A 20238-nucleotide genomic window follows, 5' to 3' on the forward strand; every position below is an offset into this window, starting at 1 on the left:
TAATTTAAGTAATAAATCTTCCAGGTTTAATTCAAACCCCAGCATCAAGCACAGTGTGTCTAGCACCTAGGAAAATACCAGATCCATTATAAATGTTCAGTAAATTACTATAGACTGAAAAGTGGTTATTGACTTGAAACCCCAAAGTGAGTGCAGAAAAGATACTAAGAAGAAATGTGTGAGAAGCAATCTGCTAGACTGACTTAACTATTTCAGATGGTGTTCATTTGCCTTTAACTTCAATGTAGACTGCTAGCATATTAAATAAAATGATATATAAAAAACATGTAGCAATGTGATTGCTTTCCTTATAATTACCACTTTTGCAAATAGAATACTTTTGTGACTCATTGAGCTCATTTCAATCATAGTCATAGAAAATAGGGAGAAAGAAAGAAAGGAGTACTTGACAGGAAAAACAACACTAGGGAATGTTCTATGAGGGACTGTTCCCAGCAACCAAATGGAGTTTCAGATGCGTTGATATTTATAGCTACCTTGTAAGGTAGATGTGATTAACACCATATATTAAATAGAGAAAATAGAAGCCCAGGGGAGTAAAGCAACTAAGAAGAATCAAAGAAACTTACCAAGAATTGGGAAATAACAGAACTCTAATTGAAATCGAGTCTTCTGTTCTCATTCTATGTGTCTTTCCATTATGTCAAGAAATGTTTAAGGCAGGCTCAGTATACATACTCTATTAGAGTTCTCTAGAGAAAGAACCAACAGGAGATAGATAGATAGATAGATAGATAGATAATGTATGTGTATATGTATTTGTGTGTGTGTGTGTGTGTGTGTGTGTGTGTGTGTATAGAGAGAGAGAGACAGACAGACAGACAGAGACAGAGAGGATTGATTTAAGGAATTCACTCACATGAATATTGTGGAGGTTTGGTGAGTCCAGAATCCTATGGGGTAGGCCAGCAGGCTGGAGACTCAGAGAAGTGTTTCAAGAGAAGGGTGTAGAGCTATTTAGCGATGTTTTAAGTCCAAAGGGAGTTTCTAACAGAATTCCTTCTTACTTGGGGAGGAGGTCAGTCTTTTTTCTATTAAGGTCTTCAACTGATTGAATGAGGTCCACCCATATTATGGAGGGTGATATATTTATGCAAAGTCTACTAATTTAAATATTAATTAACCTCATCCTAAAAAACACCTTCACAGAAACATCCAGAATAATGTTTGAACAAATACCTGGGCACTGTAACCCAGCCAAGTTCATACATAAAATTTACTATCACAAATACCAAGGTGTTTTCAGCCAAAATGTACTAAAAGATATTGGATGTAATTGGTTAAGTGAAGGATGCCGTTATCAAAGTCAGTGATCCAACATTGTTTACAAATTTTGCATTCTTTAGTATTTCTACTGGACGTTATTAACTTTGGCCCCATTCAGGAGTACTTGTGCACGCTCTCTCTCTTACTCGCATATTTCAGACAATTTCACAGTCACGATGGATTTCATATACTTTGCTCACACACTTTTTTTTTTACCTGACCTGGCATGGCAAATGAAACATAATAATTGCCACAAATGTGCCTCAAGCTCTAGGAAGAGTCTCTATAGAGAAAGTAGAAACAAAGACAAACAGGATGTATTGCTCTTTTCAAGTGTGAGGTAGAAATGATCTCAGTCTTACAAGTGAGGAATCGAAGGACCAGAGAGGGTAAATCATAGGCCTAGGATCACACGAATAGAATGCACATGTGGTTCACACTAATTTCTTTTGGGTGTATGTGTTCTTTCACTTTTGCTGCATTTACCAAGAATCCTTGTGCACACCTGGAGAAGCACACTGGCAGCTTTCTGCATCATTTATCTTGTTATAGTACTTCTCTAATCTGTAAGCACATGCACAGACTAAATTTTCACGAGACACTTTACTGCATTGCTTTGGACCTTCTATTCTCATGAAATAATTTATATAAATTATAGCAGGGAACTAGGCAGAATATGAAATGAACTCCAGTCTGCATCCTTAGCCATGTTGTAAGTTTTTGTCTTTTTTTTTTAATTAAGTACAATAAAACTATAAGACTTTTTTATTTATTTTTTTAATGTTTATTTATTTTTGACAGAGAGAGAGAGAGAGAGACAGGGCATGAGTGGGGGAGGGACAGAGAGAGAGGGAAACACAGAATCTGAAACAGGCTGCAGGCTCTGAGCTGTCATCACAGAGCCCGACGCGGGGCTCGAACTCACGGACTGTGAGATCATGACCTGAGACGAAGTCGGACGCTCAACGGACTGAGCCACCCAGGTGCCCCATATAAGACTTTTGATTACATAAGCCTTAGAAAATAATATTTCATTCATCAGGAAGTCACATCTGATAAACTGAAGCAACATACTACAAATGAAAAGGAGCGGTAGTTGGAGCCTGGGAATTTTTAAAGCCTTGGTTCTTTCGTTTACTTGATTGTGGTATGGCAGCAGACATGACTACTTATATATGTGACATCCAGTACCTTTTTCTGCCTTGCTGCCAAAACCCTGATTTTATTTGGGTATTTTTTTTCAGGTGTCTGCCCTCCCACACAAGTCTCAGGAGGAGGTATCTCTTTCCACCTCTAGGGTAAACTATAACTAGTCTAGCCCAGTTATGACCATTTCAATCTATTGATCAAGGGTTGGTTAGACCCAGTTCCAGCCAACGAGACATGAAAGGAGGTCTGCAAAAAAAAAAAAAAAAAAATTCCTCACTCTTAAGAAGATACACGCACACACACAAATAAACTGCCCTTTTTATTCTTTTGCATATTTTCTTATTTGGATATTATATCTGAAATTGATGCACCCATATTTGACCAAAAAACTAGCCTGTCTTAGAATTAATATAATTTAGGAGTTGACAGAATAGGGAGATAGAAGCCTCCCAGTTCTTTGGTGACACTTCCAAGACACTGCTCAGACTAAGTCTAGAGCCACTCTAAGAGTTACCTTATATGTCAAGGTAAGACAGTATGCTTTATAGTTTGAGCCAAAGAAGCCAAGTTTTCTATTACTTTCAGTCAAATCCATTCTAAATGATACAATTGACTTTAATGAAGAAGAAACAGCACCTTCTTTGGAGTGATGCTGAGTCTTGCATCTTTTTTCTCTACTTTTTCCTTTTGCTGTTGTTTATGAGACCTAGAAAAATTAAAATGTAGCAAGAATTAATAAAAAAATCAATAAAATATCACTCCAAGTTGAAAATTAATGCCCCCCAAATTTCAGCACCAAAGCTCATATGGGCAAGACATTTAAGCTCTCTGGGGCTCAATTTCCTTATCTGTCAAAGGAAATGGTAATAAGTCTACTACATAAGGATTTAATATAATAATGGATATTATGCACTTTAATATAGTGCTGGACATCTTATGCTCTATGCTCATTTTATGCATTCTAAGCTTTAAATAAAGGCTGATCCTCAAATAAGTGTTTATTGACTATTTATACTGTTAATTTCTACTCTAAGTATTTTTTGTTTCAAAATTTTTCTTATAAAGCTTAGTTACCTACTTGCACTTCCAGGAGAAAACAAATAAAATAACTATATATAGACTTTAGCATATGTCTCATTGTATCCTTATACAATCCTTAGAAGCTCAAAAAAGGTTACAGATTTGTTTCAAATTATAAAATTGTGAACAAGTGGCAGGACCCAAGACTTCCAACTCTGTTGCTTGTGTTCTTTTTAATACAATGTAGCAGACTTCCCAGAAGTAACAGAATTGAGGAAGGGAACTGGCTGTTGAAGGGTGGCAAAGTATATGACAAAATGAAAACTAGAAATATGGTCACGGAGGTAGAGATAGCTGATTACCACCATGTGATTGCAAAACCAAGTTTAGAATTGCAGGCAAAGCACACATACTTACACTCAGGGAATCACTGTATTAGAGAAAAGTCAAATATATGGTGTTCAGAAAAGATATTTAGTATATTCTGTTAACTAAAAAAGTAAAATGTACAGTATGATATTTTCTAAGTGCTACTCAGTATTTTCCAATTAAATCTACCGGTAACAAATCACTGTGAACTCCGTTGAAATGATGCCACATAGATAAAGTATTATTGAATTATGTCCAGGGTCAATTGAAATGGGATCAGGAAGTAACAGAAAACTAAAGCCATGAGTTTTATATTTGTCTTCAGAAATAGATTGATATTGTAGTATAGTGGACAATACATTGAACTAAGTATAACTCTCAGTTTATTTCATTTAATAACTTTTGTGAGCATGAGCCAATGTGTATTTCAGTTTCCCACATAAGCTGAGGTCATTGGAATGGGGGACTTATTAAGCCCGCTTCTTCCATTAATATAATCTTTTTTTTTTTTTTTTTACTGTCTTGAAAGTAAGTGTAAGTATTACATTACAGAGGGCTCCCATATACCGCCATGCCCACTTTCCCCTTTATTATGTTACATTAGTATGGTACATTTGTCACCATTAATAAGTCAATATTGATATTGACTTATAATTATTTTTAATTAAATACCATACTTAATTCCTATTTTCATAGTTTTTACCTAATGTCTTTTTCTGTTCCAGAATATCATCCTGAATACCACATTGTATTCAGTCATCATATCTCCCAAGATTCTTTTGGCTGTGACACTTTTTCACATTTTCCTTATTTTTGATGATCTTGACAATTCTGAGATATGCTGGTCAGGTATTTTCTAGAAGTCCCTCCACTGAGACTTGTGTTATGTTTTTTCTTATGATTAGGCTAGGGCTATAGGATTTTGGGAGGAAGAACACAGAGATAAAGTACCAGTATGGACTCATGGATGTTTGTTTTATACTTGAAGTTATAATGCAATACAACTTTATTGTTCAAATTGCTTCAGCTTTAACCATTAGGTACTCTTTTATTGGACTCCTATGTTCCTTTGACATACTTTTTTTTTAATTAAATTTTTTTAAATGTTTATTTATTTTTGAGAGAGACAGAGGGCAAGTAGAGTAGGGGCAGAGAGAGAGAGGGAGACATAGAATCTGAAGCAGGCTCCAGGCTCCAACCTGGCAGCACAGAAGTCTTGAACCCACAAACTGTGAGATCATGACCTGAGCCAAAGTTGGGCACTTAACTGCCTGAGCCACTCAGGTGCCTCTAAAATGTGTTTAATGTTTATTTTTGAGAGGGAGAGAGACAGAATGTGAGCGAGGGAGGGGCAGAGAGAGGAGACACAATCCAAAGCAGGCTCCAGGCTCTGAGCTGTCAGCACAGAGCCTGACACAGGCTGAGAGATCATGAAGTGAGAGATCACAAACTGAGAGATCATGAAGTGAGCTGAAGTCAAATCCCGACACCGACTGAACCACTCAGGTACCCCATCCTTTGACATACTTTTTATCACTTCTTTACTTTGTGTCCCTACAAGATGCTTCCGCAGTCATCTTGTATATTTTCTGTCCCAGTCCTAGAAACATTTCTCAAGAAGCTCTGGTACATTTTGTAAAGAATGTAGTAGAAAAGAAAATGAGAGCACTAGCTCTGGTATTGCTACTGGGGTATTACTGCTTCTAGGCCTTCTCAGCTGACAGAGCAAGGAAATGTATGTGTGCATACTAATATGTGTATATATACATATCCAGAAATATTTCTATGTGTAACCATGTATCTATATTAATTTAAACATGAATTCTTACGGTTTCTAGCCCATTACCACATGGATCATTCTATCCTCCACCTCTTGTTTCTCTGAGATCCCCTATTGCAACAATAAGAAACTTGATTTCTACCATTCACTATCCATTGTTCAACACCACTATATATATGCCAATGTAGTCATTTTTATCATACAAAACATACAACAATGTAATCTTCAAATTGTTCATGAATAATATCTTAAAACAAGTATCAGTACACAAAACTTTTCCCAGCTCCACATGAGAAAATAAAGATACTGGGGAAGGAACACCAGGGTGGTTTAGTCAGTTGAGCATCTGACTTTTGCTTTCTGCTCAGGTCATGATCCCAGGGTTGTGGGATGGAGCCCTGCGTCTGGCTCCACACTCAGTGTGGTCAGGTCCACTGAGTCTGGAGCCTGCTTAAGATTCTCTCTCTCTTCTTCTGCCCCTCTTCGCCACTCATACTCTCTCTCTTAAATAAATAAATAAATAAATAAATAAATAAATAAATAAATATTAGGTTATGCTCTCCACTTCTTTTGTATTGTCTTTTTTCATTTAACAATAATGACATGAGTATACTTGTCTTGAGGCTCAAATGATTTTCATGTTAAAATTTGGTAGTTAAAGTATTGCTTTTTTGCACCTTTAGAAGAAGCCACAGTTTCAACAGCTGGATTTGGTTTTATAAAGTTACTTTGACTGGTTCACACATATATAGTTTTTCTTTGCAGTTTTATGATAAACATTACTTAAATAAGAAAACGGAAGTATGCAACCCCAATAATGTATAAAATATGTTCATGTACATTTCAGTTTATTTCAGAGAGAATCTCAAGGAGTTATATAGGCAAGTTTTGTCAGTTTTACTTTACGGATAAAGAAAGTGAGATTTAGTTAACTTCATGATCATATGACCTTAAAATGCCAAAGAAACAAAACCCAGATCTCTGTCTCCCTGTTCAATTATAATTTTGACAGAATTTTTCTGTCATAAGCAAATGGATTCATTTTAATACATACACTAATTTTTTTTACATTTTTATAATTACTTGATGTTACTAGGTTGCATAAGTAGGGGCACTTAGCTGGCTTAGTCTTTAGAGCGTGCAGCTCTTGATCTGGAAGTTGTGTATTCGAGCCCCACGTTGGGTATAGAGATTATTTAAAGAAATTAAATCTTAAAAAAAAATCCTACTTAGAGGTGCCTAGGTAGTTCAGCTGGCTAAGCATCCTACTCTTGGCTTTGACTCAGGTCATGACTTCACGGTGTCATGAGTACGAGGCCCACGTCGGGCTCTCTCTCTTGCTGTCTCTGTCTCTCTAAAAATAAATAAATAAACTTAAAAAAAATTAAAAAACAATCCTGCTTAGGGGTCCCTGGGTGGCTCAGTGAGTTAAGTGTCCAACTTGTGATATTGGCTCAGGTCATTGTCTCAGTTTCTTGAGATCAAGCCCCACATGGGGCCCTCTCAGCTGACAGTGTGTAGCCTGTTTGGGATTCTCTCTCTCTCTCTCTCTCTCTCTCTCTCAAAATAAATAAATAAACATTTGTTTAAAAATTAAAAAATTTTAAAATCTTGCTATAAAATAAGTGAATGAATAATAAATAAAATAAATAACATAAGCAATATTCCTAATCAGCAGTGCGACATTGACCATAATGCTTAATACTTATAATATTGTACACAAAATAAGCTGTAAGAGAAAAAATGTACTTTGAAATAAACCAATGATTCCTCAAGTGTTATATGCCTAGATGATATGGTACATATTTCATTATATATCTGAATTTTATGAAGTCTTATAATGGAAAAATTTAAATGAGAATTTTGGTAAAATAAATAAAATTTTCTTAAAAATTATTGCTTTCATTATCGTTTTTTTACCCTTGTCCTATATTTTATGTTAGTTTCCTGGCACTACCTTAACAAATTACCACAAAGTGGGTGACTTAAAATAACATAAATTTATTCTCTTATTGTTGGAGACTATGAAGTCTGAAATCCAAGTGTTAGCAGGAGTGGTTCCTTCTGGTGGCTCTGAGGAAAAATCAGTCTATTCCATGCCTCTTTTGTACATTCTGGTGGCTGAGACTCCAGCAATCTTTAGCTCTCTGATTTATACATGTGTTACCTCAGTATCTAACTCCATCTTTACCTGGCTTTTCCCTTGTGTCTCTTTTCTCTTTTTCTGTCTCTGTTCTATGGACACTCATGGTTGGCTGCAAAGCCTACCCTAAATTTGCATCATCTTGAAACCCAAAGACCCTGTTTTCACATAGGATCACATTCACGGGTATCAAAGTTCACGACTTGGACCTATCTTTTTGAAGCCAGTATTCAGGCTAATATAGGTACATAGCTTAAATAGTAGAATTCAGATGACTCAGAATAACATCAATAAATTTTGTTCATTATCTGAGCCTGGTGAAATTTGGTAATGCTGATGATGGATGTGATAAATGGAAGAGCTCCCTTGATTGTTAGGAAAAGAACTTAATTATGTTGAAAATAATTTGAGATGTAATAGTAATTATATTTTATAACTTTTCATTTCATAAAAACGTAACTCCTACATTTAGTGTAGTTCATGTTATGGTTCATTACTGAAACACCACTTTACCAGATATTCTCTACACATTATAATTTCTGTTTGACTAATATCTTAATCCAAGGACTCATGGAAACAGAAGTTTTTAAGGAAAAAATAAGTAGAAATTTTTGTTTCATTTATTGCTTTTTAGATTCTAGGGCCTAGATATTTGATATCAGAGGGCTAAAATTATTTTATTTTTATGCTATATCTCGTTAATAATATTCAAATTTCTGACTCATTTTTAAATTTAAATTTACTATATATTCTTTAGAATACCAGAATGTAGATGACAAGGTAGGAGGCACAGTAACTACTCTCCTTTGTAGTTGCTTTGCTTATGCCTTTTTCTTTCTGCATCCTTAGTAGTTTGGTTTCATTCCCAAAAATTTGGTTAAAAATAAATGGACTATATTGAAACATATTAGTGTAAAATAATTCAATTTATATCAACCTTATGAATTGTTTGGGTTTTTGTTTTTTGGTGTTTTGGGGTTTTTGTTGTTGTTATTGTTGTTATTGCTGTCTTTCGTTATCAAGCTCTTGAATATTTTAGAATCTTTTTTCTTTTCTTTGGACCTGGGGAAGCAAATTTTATATCTGGGACATTTTGGAAGGAAAATTATGACCTCTCTGTTGTTCTTTTTAAGACTTTACATAGGTAGATATGCTGTTTTCAAATTCAAGATCTAAAACCTCAAACTGCTAAAAAATTATAAAGTTTCTGATTTTATTTTACTTGGCCAAGTCATTCCAGATTTGAACCTAGCCCACAGAGCTAAATACTGCAATTTTTTTTATTTTCATAACAATATGATTTTTAATTTTAATTGTCAATAAGAAATAATCAGTTTTGTATTGACCTTTTCAAATAATTTAAAACTTGTAAAATCCCCAAATAATCCTCTTGATTAGTGAGAAGCAGATGAGTTACAGAAGTCTTCTGTTAAGATTAAGATTAAGATGTTATGTGGAACTAGAAAAATATTGAGTCAATAATACCTTAACTTGATTTAGTGATTTGGTTTGTTGGATTACTTCTAGAGAACAGAATTATATGCATGATAGATTAGGTTTTGAAGTACTATGATGTCTTTGGCATAACTTTTTATTGTTTCATGTGTTTTGCTATAATTATTTTATAAGTAGTTTTAAATCTGCTGACATTTTTATCACAGGCAGCATTAGGGGAGCTCTAAGAAACTTCCTGCCATTTAGGATTTGAGTGATAATACAAATCAGTAAGTGTGTACTCTGTAAAAGAAAGTTAAACTATTTACTACTCTTGCTATTACACAAGAAGGTAGAAAAGACACCTCATTTATGTGATAACAAATATTTTTTTTAACATTTATTCATTTTTGAGACAGAGAGAGACAGAGCATGAATGGGGGAGGGTCAGAGAGAGAGGGAGACACAGAATCGGAAGCAGGCTCCAGGCTCTGAGCTGTCAGCACAGAGCCCGACGCGGGGCTCAAACTCACGGACCGTGAGATCATGACCTGAGCCGAAGTCGGATGCTTAACCAACCAAGCCACCCAGGCGCCCCCAAATATTTTAATAACAATATATTACAAATAAGTCATTCAGGAAATCTGTGAGAGCAATCTGGTTTTGACATATGGCACCCCACTGGACATCTGAGTGATTGGCTAGGTAAGCAGGTGTGTTCTCAGCTTAGTGAGGGTGATTGTCCTGATAGAACTGGACTGTTTTATTAAATATATAGAATGCATTCAACAAAGCTACTGACAACTTGTTTTGTGCAAGGTACTTGATACATGCCATAGAGGATGCCAAAATTAATCAGACAAAATGTCTTCTTTGGAAGTATTTAGGCCTATTAGGGACATGCAATTTGTATACTGTTAATGTCAATTGAGGTATATAGGTAAGTGTTATATGACTATAGTTCTGATTAGATAGATGCAACTACTGGCTCAGGTACTCCAGGATAATCCCTGGTAAAAAGAATATTTGATGTAAGTCCTGAAAGATGGAAAATATTTCAGTATTTTAAGATGAGATAAAGATATGGTATGAAAAACACACGTAGAAACAACAGAAAGAAAAGTCAAGGAATTGGTCCCATTTACAGTTGCACCAAAAACCATAAAAAACCTAGGAATAAGTGTAACCAAAGAGGTGAAAAATCTATACACTGAAAACTATAGAAACCTTATGAAAGAAATTGAAGAAGACACAAAAACAATGGAAAAAGATTCCATGCTCCTGGATAGGAAAAACAAATATTATTAGAATGTCAATACTACCCAAAGCAATCTACATACTACCCAATGCAATCCCTATCAAAATAACACCAGCATTCTTCACAGAGCTAGAACAAATAATCCTAAAATTTGTATGGAGCCAGAAAAGACCCCGAATACCCAAAGCAATCTTGAAAAAGAAAACCAAAGCAGGAGGCATCACAATCCTGGACTTCAAGCTACTACAAAGCTGTAATCATCAAGACAGTATGGTACTGGCACAAGAACAGACACTCAGATCAATGGAACAGAATAGAGAACCCAGAAATGGACCCAGAAACGTATGGCCAACTAATCTTTGACAAATCAGGAAAGAATATCCAATGGAATAAAGACAGTCTCTTCAGCAAGTGGTGCTGAGAAAACTGGACAGCAACATGCAGAAGAATGAATCTGGACCACTTTCTTACACCAAACACAAAATAAACTCAAAATGGATGAAAGGCCTAAATCTAAGACAGGAAGCCATCAAAATCCTCGAGGAGAAAGCAGGCAAAAACCTCTTTGATCTTGGCCCCAGCAACTTCTTTCTCAACACGTCTCCGGATGCAAGGGAAACAAAAGCAAAAATCAACTACTGGGCCCTCATCAAAATAAAAAAAACTTCTGCACAGTGAAAGAAACAATCAGCAAAACTAAAAGCAACTGACAGAATGGGAGAAGATATTTGCAAACGACATATCAGATAAAGGGTTAGTATCCAAAATCTATAAAGAACTTATCAAACTCAACACCCAAAAAACGAATAATCCAATGAAGAAATGGGCAAAAGACATGAATAGACACTTCTCCAAAGAAGACATCCAGATGGCAAACTGACACATGAAAAAATGCTCAACTTCACTCATCATCAGGGAAATACAAATCAAAACCACAATGAGATTCCACCTTACACCTGTCAGAATGGCTAACATTAACAACTCGGGCAACAACAGATGTTGGCGAGGATGTGGAAAAGAGGATCTCTTTTGCATTGTTGGTGGCAATGCAAGCTGGTGCAGCCACTCTGGAAAACAGTATGGCGGTTCCTCAAAAAATTAAAAATGGAACTACCCTACGACCCAGCAATTGCACTACTAGGTATTTATCCAAGGGATATAGGTGTGCTGTTTTGAAGGGACACATGCACCCCCATGTTTATAGCAGCACCATCAACAATAGCCAAAGTATGGAAAGAGCCCAAATGTCCATTGATGGATAAATGGATGAAGAAGTTGTGGTATATACATACAATGGAATATTACTCGGTAATTAAAAAGAATGAAATCTTGCCATTTGCAACTACGTGGATGGAACTGGAGGGTATTATGCTAAGTGAAATTAGTCAGTCAGAGAAAGACAAATGTCATATGACTTCACTCATATGAGGACTTTAAGAGACAAAACAGAGGAACATAAGGGAAGGGAAACAAAAATAATATAAAAACAGGGAGGGGGACAAAACAGAAGAGACTCATAAATATGGAGAACAAACAGAGGGTTCCTGGAGGGGGTGTGGGAGGGGGGATGGACTAAATGGGTAAGGGGCACTAAGGAATCTACTCCTGAAATCATTGTTGCACTATATGTTAACTAATTTGGATGTAAATAACAACAACAACAAAAAAAAGCATGTAGGAGGGCATGGATTTTTATTGTTTATTTACTTATTTGTTTATCTGAAATGAAAATCTATGGGGTGCCTGGGTGGCTCAGTCGGTTAAGCCAAAGCATCCAGCTTTGGCTCAGGTCATGATATCATGGTTCGTGGGTTTGAGCCCCATGTTGGGCTCCGTGCTGACAGCTTAGAGCCTGGAGCCTGCTTTGGATTCTGTCTCTCTCTCTCTCTCTCTCTCTCTCTGCCTCTCTCTCTCTTTCTCTCTCAAAAATAAACACACATTAAAAAAAATTTAAAGAAGAATTAAAATCTATTTTGACTAGAATATAGGGCTCATTGAGAATTATGGCTGGAAAAATAAGTGTGCCAGGTATAGAGAATGATCCTAATGTTAGGCAAAGATTTAGAGTAAAATAATCTAAACATTAAATTTTAGATCAAACTCAGAATTATGTTTTTATCTTATAAATATTATTTTGAAAGGCACAAACTACACTTGCTTTAAAACTAAAGATATAGATTTATAATACACATATGTGTGAACATAGGTCTCAAACTTTCTGAACTGAACTAATTCCCTCTCAATGGTTGATGAAAAAATTTATATAAAGCAAGTAGAAAATGTCCTTGACATTCTAGCATTTAATGTTTTAAATTTTTGACTCAATAAGAGTTATCCTGAAAGTCTGCAACACTAGTATTGTGATTTTGCTGAAGCATCACTTTAAGCACCATATTTTTAGAACTAATTCAGAGATAGTCACTTACCTAGTTCCTGAGCCTAAGAAATCGTCAGTTCTCTAATCATGATCTCAAAAACATTTTATTTGAGAAATTAAGTACAATAGTGGTATAGGGATTTACATGCAACTTAAGGCATGCTCTGAATGTCCAGTAGTTACTTTACTGAAATATTATTGTAAGGAATTTCAAAAGCCCCTCTGCCTGTCTTCAAAAATGATTCACTTTCATCTCTTGCTTAAGGAAAAAATGAAGATGCCAAACATAATAATTAAAATATCTGTAGATAACATGGAACAAACTGATGATTGGCAAAATGGGTGAAGGGGAGAGGGAGTTACGGGCTTCTAGTTATGGAATGAATAAATCATAGAAATAAAAGGCAAAGCATAAAGAATGTAGTCAATGATATTGTGCTAAAATTATTTGGTAATAGATGGTAGGTACGCTTGTGGTGAACGTAGGATAATGCAAAAACTTGTAGAATCACTATGTTATATACCTGAAACTAATGTTACATTGTGTGTCAACTATGTTCAAATAAAAAAGTAAATTAAAAAAATAAAGAAAACATCTTATTGATATCCGATGAAGTATAATATACATTTTGACTATAATTAGGGTTACAGGCAGTATAAGAAATCTGCTATAATTCTATAATAGTACTTAAGTCCAGCTATGTATATTTAAAAATTAAGTTTAACTTTATTAAAGGCGTAAGATAAAACATATTTTCAGTATAGTTTTGAAGAAGTGTTCATAATCTATAGAGTCCATGACAGTTTGACCCATGGCAGTTTGACCCAGTGATGTACCACCTTACAGATTCTCTGTTTGAGCAAAGAAAGGGAAGAGGTACAGACATATTTCAACAACAATCATCTAATGCAAGTGCCATTGTATTTGATTTATATTTTTTAGAGTTGTAGGTTTTTGTGTACATACACCTAAATAAACTCCCTTTTTTAAATTTCAAAGTGAGTTAGAGTCTTGTAGCTCATGCTGAATGTGTACCTACATTTAAGCAAAGTCAATATTGGGCTTTCTTTATTCTTTGATCTTTTTTTAGAAAAAGATCTAATTTTCTGATTTTTACTAAAGGAGACAAATAAACATTGATGATATCTTTCAGAATAAGATGACGTGATTGAAGAGTTTCAGATGGCATACAGATAACAGTTTGTGTTGGTTTGGAATCCTTAGTTTATTTTTCACTGGTATGTTTTAGTCTCTTTAGATGGAGGCCTGGTGATCAGGCTCCATATGATTTACTGGCAATATTTTGAGGTATTCACAAGCATTTTGGAAGGCAAATAGAAGTCATTATAATAATCTCCTAGACTTAATTCATTAGTACTCATTTCAGGCTCATTGCTTCTTTCTTGTCTTTAGAATCATTTCTTATCTTGTTTTGTCAGAAAGGAGTAACATAAAATCAAATTAAAATTGTAAGCATTACTGGAACTGATAGTGCCATCAAAATATTTCTTGGAAATAGTTCTTTAAAATTTTCATCCAGGCTCCCTCTATACTTTGATGTACACATTGATTTTCTACTTCTGTTAGCTTTTCTTTTCTATTTTTCTTCCTTGTGAATTTCTAAGTTTAGTTTTAATTTGTTCAAATTTAGCCTTGAAGATAACTTATTTTGTGTTGGTGATCCTTTCTAGGTGAATCAGCCTTGGTAATAATTTTGTCGTTACATTGACAGAGTTTTGTTCTACATTTTCAGCTAGTGTGTACATTTACTAGAGGATCTGCAACTGTTATTCTTTTCAATTCAAAAGATTTCCCTGGAAGTAACTCATTTCAAAGTCATCAAAGCTATCAAAGTTACTAAGATAATTAAAACTTTTCTTCCAGGTGCCATGGATGGATAGATAGAATTCTGTAAAAGATATTGTTAGTAGATTATGTTCACCTGAACTGGTATATTCAAAATCAAATTGTCTATTTTGAGCAATAGCAGGTATTGGCTCTTCTATTTGTAATGATTTTCCTTGTTCTGGAAAGTCAGCTTCCTGAGGAGGAACTTGATATAAACACCTTAAGTCTTTGGAGTCATCATTACTATTGGAATCCATTCCAAAGGGACATACTCATTGGTCCTGAGCAGGTTTTCTTTGTTCCAAAATATGTATTTCTTTCCAAGCAAACAGCTGACATTCAAGGTAGTAGCATTTTTTCTCAGCTGTAAGGTGATATCTTGGGCTTCTCTCAATTCGGATCTTTCATTTTCCAAATCTAAAACTTACATTCTATTGTAGTTCAGATAATCTTTAAACAATATAGAAATGTTGGTGATTATTTGATATAGCATAGCTACAGATGATTTTGAGTTTCCCACTTTCTGTTAAGTTATTATTCCTTTTTTCTCTCTTTACATCTTCAAGACTAACCTGAAAAGACTTTTTAAAGCACCTCTCTTTGGCCATCTTTTTTTAGCCACCACCTCTGCCACAACTGTCCTCCTCATATCCCAAGGTTCTTTGAGGCTGCTGGCATGCCTGTTACCCTCAAAGACTGTGACACCATCTTCTGTCTCATGCAGCTGTTGTGGCCATCTTTGGAATTCTCTGCTGCACTCGCCCATTAGCTCACTGGATGTGGTCTTGTGACATGAAGGCACTGCCAGTCACTCAGGGAGAGTCCCTCTGTGCCAGTGTCCCACCACATCTTAAAATAACTTAATAAAAAATATCATGACGAGTTACCTTGCCATATGCAGTTCCTAACTTAGTTTCTTTTCAGCTTCTTCAACAAATTCAGTAAATACTTGTCAGATGTTTTTAATATACTAGACATTTTGCTGGGTGATGGAGTACAGAAGTGAACAAGACTTATAAGAACCCTGTCCTCAGAGGTGATACATTCTACCACGTGTTTTGCTTAAATAGCTTTAAGATAAGAACTGCTATTTTCTCTGAGTCACCATGTATGTCTTTAACTTTACATACTAGAAAAAATAGAATTTATCAGAATACATGTTCATATAGTTTAAAACAACATGATATTTATGAAATTGGTATTTCTCCATAGAAAAAATTTCCAGATGAATGGGATATTTGATGATTAGCAGAGGCTGCATGAAAACATTAGGCTTTCTAGTTGTGATGAGAAATAACCAGTCTCTAAAAGCAGACAAAGAAGAATGGAAGGAGACTGTGGATTTCACAGTTTGACCTTGCTTTGTTACAATTGTTAGAATATTGCTTCTATTGTCTATTTCAGTCATATAGCATTTTATTTTACCCTCTAATTATTCAAAGCTAAACCACTTATACATATTCATAAAGATTATTAGTTACATAGAACAATAATGGAAAATTATTCAATATGTTAATCTTTACATTATTCTAATCTTAGCTAAAGAAAAAAATTTACTGTATGAAATCAAAATATTGGATAAATTTATGAGCCTATCTTAATTTTTACATATATATTTTATATATGTAATATATTTTACACATATATTTTGTATGTAATATATTTGTATATATTTATATATGTAATGTATTTTATACATATATTTTACATATATGTGTGTGTGTATATGTATATATATATATATATATATATATAATAGAAAAAAACCCTAAAACTATAAGGAAGAAAGGAAAAAATCAACACTTATCCCATCACCCAGAAATAAACACTAATAACACTTAATCTTAAAAATATCTCACTAATATGAGTACTATTATTATGGATAAATAAATTGAGGCTTAGCTGTGTTAAGTGACTTATACAATGGGGCTTAGATAGTAAGTGGCATAGACATGATTTGAACCTGTCAACTTCGAAGCCCTGTTTCAAGCCAATGTGAATAATTGTTCTTATGTTATGGTTTCTAATGAGTGGTATGTGTGGGTATGTGTATTTTATTTAACCAAAACTCCATTTTTGGATAGTTAGACTGTTACATTTTTTTATATATTGCTGCAGTAAACACTGGACATCTTGTCCACTGTTTTATTTATAAAAATGCCTAAAAATGAAAGAATTTGGACAACTGACATTTTACAAACTACCTTTCACAATTATTTCCCACAATTGTTCATATATACAGAAAAAGTAAAAAGAATATTAAAATGAACCCCAAAATATCCCATCAGCTAGCTTCAACAGTGATCACTTTTATGACTTTTGTTTCCTTTATACTGATGTTTATTTACTATAATTTATAAAGAAAATTCAGATAATGTATCACTTTACCCATAAGTACATCAGAGTGTATCTCCAGCAGATAAGAACTAAACTTAAAAAAAGAAAAAAAGGAATTCAAGTTTATAATGATTTTCTGTTTCTTTCTTGCAATTTATGTGTTGAAGAAATAGCATCATTTTTCTTCAGCAAATTTCTATGCTATAGATTTGACTAATCTATTGTGATATTGTTTAGCCTGTTCATTTTCCCATCTTTTATTTTTGTTTTCCCACCTTATCTCCTCCTATGAACTGGTGGTTAGATCTAAAAGCTTGAGGAGAAGCATCTGGATGGCTTAAGTCCGTTAAGTGCCGGACTTTGGCTCAGGTCACTATCCCAGGGACTGGTTCCTGGGTTGGAGCCCTGCATCGGGCTTTCTGCTCTCTGCTCTGCTCTGCTCTGCTCTGCTCGCAGCATGGAGCCTGCTTTGGATCCTCTATCCCCCTCTCTCTCCCCTTCCCAGCTCACGTGCCTATGTGAACTTTCTCAAAAATGAACATTTAAAAGCTTGAGGAGATTCAGGTTTAAATTTTTTTTTTTTTTGCAAGAATACTTTATCAGTGGTACTGTGTACCATATTAGGAAGTATACAATTTCAGGTTGCTGCATTTTTAGCGATGACAAGATTGTTCTCTGGGTTCAGGGACATATCCTTTGGTCGATGTTCCTTCTTAACTTCCTTTCCCTTCCCTTTCTTCTTTATTAACTTTTTCCCAATCTGATAGCCTAAAATTAGTAACTCATTGTTTTTCATTTCTATGATTACTAGTGATAGCGAGTTTTTTTTTTTTTTTCACATACTTATTGATTGGCGTTTTGAACTGTCTTAATAGATTGTTTCTTGGTCTTTTGTTCATTGCACTATTTGCCATTGTGGAAAAATGAGCAAGTCTTTTGTTGTATTATAATGTAACCTGGCTAGAGACATGTTTAAATTGTTTTTATATAAAACATTTTTTAAGAGTGCTTTAAAAGTGTTTCTAATCTAATAGAAACCTTTCTTATATACTGCCTTAATTTATAGCACATAGTAGGTAAACGATTATAAGACTGGTGAATTTGTTCAGTCTTCAAGACAAAAGTATTTAATAAATTTAAGGAAAACACAATTTTCTACACAGAACATTTTTTCAACTTTTTATTTTATTTATTTTTTTTAATGTTCATTCACTTTTGAGAGAGAGAGCGTGTGCGTGCGAGTGAGTGGGGAGGGGCACACAGAGAGGACACACAGAGAGAGCACACAGAGAGGGAGACACAGAATCCAAAGCAGGCTCCAGGCTCCGAGCTGTCAGAATGGAGCCCGATGTGGAGCTGGAACTCACAAACTGCGAGGTCATGACCTGAGCTAAAGTCAGAAGCTTAACCAACTGAGCCACCCAGGTGCACCATACACAGAATATTACTTTTAAATACAGTTTTCCATGGCAAACATTTTCAGATTCATATGGCAATAGTTCTTGAATGTTTACTAAATCTGACTATAGGAAAGATCTTTACTCTAATATACTTAGATAAGAAATCAACTTATGATGAAAATATATAAAATGAGTATAAATTTATGGAAAATGTAATATATATTTGCTAATTTTTTCCAACAAGTTAATGAATAACTTGGTGCTTTTAATCTGAAAACACTTATGTCAATAGCTTTTTAATGTTTTACTTCAAGTTTTTCATTAATAGTCTTGAAATTTGTGACCAATGATTGTACTTACAATTTTAGCAAAAGTGAAATTTAAGTCATTTAGCTCTTAATATGTTTTATTTTCACATCCTTTTCTATTTTTTTAAATATATTATTGATACTAAACCTTTGCTGCCTTAAGTACTGTGAATATTTTCCTAGATTGTCATTTGCCTTTCACCTTATTTACCTTCCTTTAGATGTATAGCAATTTTTAAAAACTTTTTAATGTTTATTTTTGAGAGAAAGAGAGACAGAGCGCATGTGGGGGGAAGAGCAGACAGAAAGGAGGACACAGAATCCAAAGCAGGCTCCAGACTCTGAGCTGTCAGCACAGAGCCAGACTCAGGGCTCAAACCCACAAACCATGAGGTCATGACCTGAGCGGAAGTCAGATGCTTTACAAACTGAGCCACCCAGGTGCTCCATGTAGTAATTGTTAAATTATATGAGATAAGATATGACAGGAGAGGTTTTTTTTATTTCATAGTAGTTATATTGTTAATAAGCTGCTGCAAACACAGAATAAGTGAATATTAAATCGTTGCTCCTAGTGGAAATACAAATTTAGGTTCCTGTGAGCCTCTGGTCAAGTTTTTATTAACCAATCTACATAACTTTGTTTTATGTGTGTTCTCTTTAAAGGCACCTAATTGAATATACATTATTGATTCATTAACATTGAATTCATGGCCAGAGTACTCTAACACATGTTTGAACAGTATTTTCTCTATAAGATGCATGACAGCCTTCTCATGCTTAGGAACACTGACAGCATTTCAGCAATTATGCTTGGGGAACATTTTAAAGAGAAAAATTTCCAACAAAAAATACAAAAATGCCAAAATGTGACCCTAAAGACCACAAAAAGGACACTTGTTTAAAATATGAGTGGTGGAGCAAGAAGGCAAAGCATTCCACCTCGGCTGGAAGTGTCTATATTGAGCTATTCCATTTTTTTGCCACCATGTATCCACCTGACCACAAATGGCCAAAAAATATGGCCATTTAAAAAAAAAAAAATTATGTTAAAAAAAATTTTTAAACTTAAAAAAAATTTTAAAAATTTTGTGAAAAGGCAACTTGATAAATTCAGAATCTCCAAATATTGAGGATTGACCATATTTCCTTTCTGATTTTTAATTTGCTTTTTTAAGTCACCCACATTTTAAGATGTGTTTGAGTAATTCCTATTATGCTCTAATGTTGATGAATATATTTCATTAAAAGTAAATAATTGTATTTCAGCAAACTGTGACTTAAATAATATAAACCAGTGTTTTCTGCAATAAAATACTGTATTATAGATTCTTAAGAATTTAAAAATCTACATGACTATATCAGACCTTGATCTGAGAAGATTAAAAATCATCACTCATGCTTTTTTCAATTAATAACACTTATATTTTATATAACTTTCTGTATTCTCTTATTGCAATTACTATTCTAACACCTCGAAAATATTTAAGTACATGTAAATTAAGTTTGTGAGACTTTTAAGAATTT

The 20238-nt window shown here is 34.4% G+C and overlaps 1 protein-coding gene and 1 pseudogene across 1 annotated transcript in view; one reads left to right on the forward strand and one right to left on the reverse strand.

Annotated features, from left to right (window-relative positions):
- Positions 1 to 20238, forward strand: part of LRRC7 (leucine rich repeat containing 7) — a 556339-nt gene that overhangs the window by 39978 nt on the left and 496123 nt on the right. The window lies entirely within an intron of this gene.
- Positions 14615 to 15274, reverse strand: LOC102952659 (annotated as a pseudogene).

Source organism: Panthera tigris, chromosome C1, assembly GCF_018350195.1.
Source record: "Panthera tigris isolate Pti1 chromosome C1, P.tigris_Pti1_mat1.1, whole genome shotgun sequence".
NCBI classification, from domain to species: domain Eukaryota; kingdom Metazoa; phylum Chordata; class Mammalia; order Carnivora; family Felidae; genus Panthera; species Panthera tigris.